Source organism: Cupressus sempervirens, chromosome 10, assembly GCF_028749045.1.
Source record: "Cupressus sempervirens isolate cs-2001-9-10 chromosome 10, ASM2874904v1, whole genome shotgun sequence".
In the NCBI taxonomy this organism is placed as follows: Eukaryota; Viridiplantae; Streptophyta; class Pinopsida; order Cupressales; family Cupressaceae; genus Cupressus; species Cupressus sempervirens.
In genome coordinates this window covers 69,452,480-69,456,717 of record NC_143127.1, presented here as the reverse complement: position 1 = coordinate 69,456,717, position 4,238 = coordinate 69,452,480, and the positions used below count along the sequence as shown (strand labels likewise).

The 4,238-nt window shown below is 33.0% G+C and overlaps 1 long non-coding RNA gene across 1 annotated transcript; it reads left to right on the top strand.

Moving 5' to 3' along the window:
* The first annotated feature begins 1,379 nt into the window (after positions 1 to 1,379).
* Positions 1,380 to 1,725, top strand: LOC149532620 (uncharacterized). The gene is made up of 2 exons (XR_016357396.1): positions 1,380 to 1,509; positions 1,602 to 1,725. It is a non-coding gene; the product is annotated as an uncharacterized LOC149532620 (long non-coding RNA).
* The last annotated feature ends 2,513 nt before the right edge of the window (positions 1,726 to 4,238 follow it).

Below are 4,238 nucleotides of genomic sequence, written 5' to 3'. Positions count from 1 at the left end.
TTTCATCAACATTATAACACTTACTTTTTTTGTGTGGACATTTCTAGCTAGTATCTGATTTGAACTTTATCCATTGCAAATGTCTTTGCTAACAATATTGTATTCCTCAGCTCATTATGATGTGCGAACTCCTCCTTCGGTTGTCAGTCCACTATTGCCTAGTGCATTGTCAGCAACAAGGGCCATGCAAACATCTTCATCTATGCCCACTAGAACTGGTAAAACCTTGTTTTGCTATATTTTGTAATGTATTTGTACAAGTTGATGAACAAAAAAGTAGCATATCAGTGCTTAAATGATGTCTATAGAAGCTTGCATACACACAAACACATGCATACACACACCACGCATACATACATACATATATTGTACTACATATGCAAGATTTTGTGCTACTTTTTGAATTAATGTTTCAGATTCACATGGAAAAAATAGTCTAACCTTTGAATCCGAAAGTAAACTAAAACATCATTTAAAAAATATATTTTAATTTTGTATTTTATGTTTCTCTACGATGTTTCTGTACGATGTATGTGCATAGATACTTTTATATTCTTGAACTGTCACTGTGATAATAGACCATGGACCATTGAAAGCTATCCTAAACATAGATGATTAAAAATCACACATTATCTTATCATAAACATAAACAACAATATATCATGAATTCTAAAAATATGGTATCTTTAATACACTATTTGATTATCCTAAATTAAATCCTTAATGGAATGTGAGGAAAAAACATTTTTGCTAGTCAATTTCTTCAATTTGATTATATCCATAAGTATTCTTTAATTCATTTGGTGTCTACTTTAATTGTCACGATGTTTCAGTTGATAGACTAGCAGAGAGCAGTACTGGTGAAGTTGATCCATTTCCTGGAGCAGTTTGTGTCATTAGTACTGGTTCATATGAAGGAACATTATTACTGAATAAGAAAACTATGTTTCCGTTAAGAGAATGAAAGATTCCAGGTGCTTTAAAATTGTTTTTATTTAAAGTGTAAAAAAAATCTATTTTTATATTACTCATTTTGGACTGATAAATCCTTTATGTTTTTTTAGGTAATAATGTTTTCTTTGAACATCTTTTTCATATGACATTGAGACTATTTAGACCCACCATACATAAAAGGTACGTAGTTTCATATCATTTCTGCATAATTTTTCTTTTCTTTCATTTACTATAATATATTAAAGCTATTGATCTAACAATCTATTTGTTTTTAAAAATGTGGAATTTACAAACCATGGAATTAAAAAATCAGCTCATTGCATCTTTTGATGAGAAATTTGGAAAAGACATGTTTGACAATGGCCTACTTCTCAAAAGAGCAGCAAAGCATATAAAGACTGTGAGGGATCAATAAAGAAGGGCTCTTAAGGATAACCCAAAGTACGACCATCCAGCTATGATTCCACCAATGGAGTGGAATGAAATAGTAGAAGATGCAAAGGAGAAAAGGCAATCTGAAGATAGAGGTAATGAAGCAACACAGGGCAAAAAGAGGTATGTCATGATAGTATTAAGTACATTGTAATCATGCACTAATTATTCATATTTGTAAATATATAATCTAAGATGTTTGAAATTGTTCATAGATTGCAGGACACATCCGTGGCTACAAAAGCGAGAGTAGAAAAGTTTGGCCAACACAAACTTGGCTCTGGTGGCTATATGAATCTCCAGTCTCGAGTTGTAAGTAGGAGCAATGATATGAAATAATTTTTTTAAATATAATGTTGCAAACAATTTTGTTTAGTGAAACCATACATACAAAACTGATGATATTAAGCAAAAAATATAGGGCACAAAATTCAATGTGGAGGTCACAGATGAAGATAGAAAACTTGGCTTGAAGGAAGGCTATAAATTCGTGGCTGCACGCCTACTCAAAGAATCTATAAGCCTTGCTAAAGAATCCAGTTCACCAAATGATATATCATAGGTAAATTGGTTAGATGAAAAGTAAATGAAATTTAATAGTTGATCCTTTTCTTTTTTGGTATTAGTTTTGAACGTAAATTGACTACATAACAATGTGCATAACATTTTATTGCAGCCTTCATATCCTACCACAAAACCTGCTCGTGACGAAGGCCATAATGTGCATTATAGTGGTGGAGGTATTAATTTTCTATTGGAAATTAATTAATTAATCAGAAATATGAAATGTTCTCCTTCCATTTATTGTCCAAGCATGCTCTTATCGAAACATATATTCTATGCTCATTGTGCAGATCTTTTAGAAAATGTATTGTTTAAAGACTGATATTAGTTTGTGAGCCATTACCACCAGGTCTTCAGATCGTTGAGGCTATTTTACTGTATGATTTGAAAATCCATAACTATAGTTTTCATCACTGGAAGGTGTGTCTGTGTTGCTGCTCAATTCCATTGCAGTGTACATGAGATTTTGTTTGTTTGAGCTGAGACTTTTCTCTTGGCTATTTGTTGTTTATTAAATCATAGTAGTTTGCATTTCTTGTATTATGTATTTAGGGTATTCTTGAGCAATGAGAACCAGGTTTATAGATTGGCAAGGCAATTTATTATATGATTTGGATCATTCACATAGTTTTGTTCTTATTTCTCTAACACTACTTTAAAGATTATCTCTGGTTGCTGAAATATATTCATTATTTTAAAATAGGGATCTTTAAGCTTTTGATCAGTAGTTGATAATGATTTCCAACTCTATACTTTGATAAATCATTTGTTCTAACAAATCTCATAGAGTAAATATTTTGATATTGCTATCATGATTTAACTGTGTAGTATTTGAGTCAAATTTATTAACTCATATTTCATGTGCAGTGCTCAAAATGAATCCATCACTCATGATAATATTTTTTTGAATATTTCAGAGCATGTTGAACATCATGTTGAAGGAGTGGAATATGTTCCAAGTGTTCAACATGTTGACATGGCGGCGGATCAAAATGTTAATGTACATGATGTGGCATTGTCAGGTAAGAAAAATGCATGTTATGTTGTACTAGTACTTAATTATAGACTGGTAACAGTTAAAAAAAGAAAAAGAGTATGCCAATTTATCCCATTCACTTGTTCTTGCAACAGAGCCCCCTTTAGTGCAGCAGCCTCCTGCTCCTGCAAAGAGAAGGAGCCATCATAATTTGACATTACACGTGCTAGAAGAGGAGGAGAATGATGCAGATATGGATGCTCCTATGAGCACTTTTCTTAAGAGAGCTCATAAAAACAAAAAGAAGAAATGATGTTTTAAAAATCTTCTTTCAAAAACCTTGTTGGATAATGAAAGAACTTTGTTTTAAGTAATTATGTATGAATGATGCGTATTAATACTGATTTTTATCTTATGTTAATGAATATTGTTATGTCTTAATGAAGCTTGATTAGTATTGTGTATTAATGAATTTTATATCATATTAATGAATGTTATGTGATTGTATTGATTGAATGTTATGGTTCATAAATGGATGAATGAATCAATGAAGTATGTAATTAGATGATAATGGGTACTTTAGATTGATGTTAGGTGGAGGGGGGTGAGGCTAGACGAGCTTCCACCTTCACGTGGTTGGCCTTGTTAAGTAGAGAATATTATAGTATTCTTGAAACCAAGTGAATCTCAAACTAACATGAAATGGTCACTTCGCATGTGGTAGGTCTAAAATGATCCATGAGTACTGTTGCCCATAACATGAATTTTTGAAATACATTTTGATATCACCAATTTCAACACTCTATTTGAAGCATAGGAGTGGCCTATAGTCTTAGCATGAATTTTGAGTAATGCCTCAATCTAGATTGCCTCAGAAGTGGCTAGAAGAAGCCTGCACAAGTCTGAGACTATGAACTCTCCCCGCCTTGGCCAAGAAGAACTTGCCAACTCTCTACTATTATGGAAAACTACAGAGTGGTGTGGCTGGTCTGCAACCAACCAATAAGTTCACAATTAAAGGAGTGATCCTTCCTTCACCAAGGATTTCCAAGCAACGATCTCAAGTGTACCAATTTGATCAATGCTCCAATCCTTATTGAGAATCTTGTCCAATCAATCTCTAGATGAAACAGGGACACAAAGTGACTAGTCAAATGGTGAATAACACCTAAATGTCTGAAACTTTCATCCTTATATCTTCCAAGGTCACTCCAGTGAATCCCAACCAGTTCTGTTGCTTCTTGTTGAGAAATCCCAACATTGACACCCAATCGAGATTGATCCCCAAGACCAATGCATCACATGAAGAAAC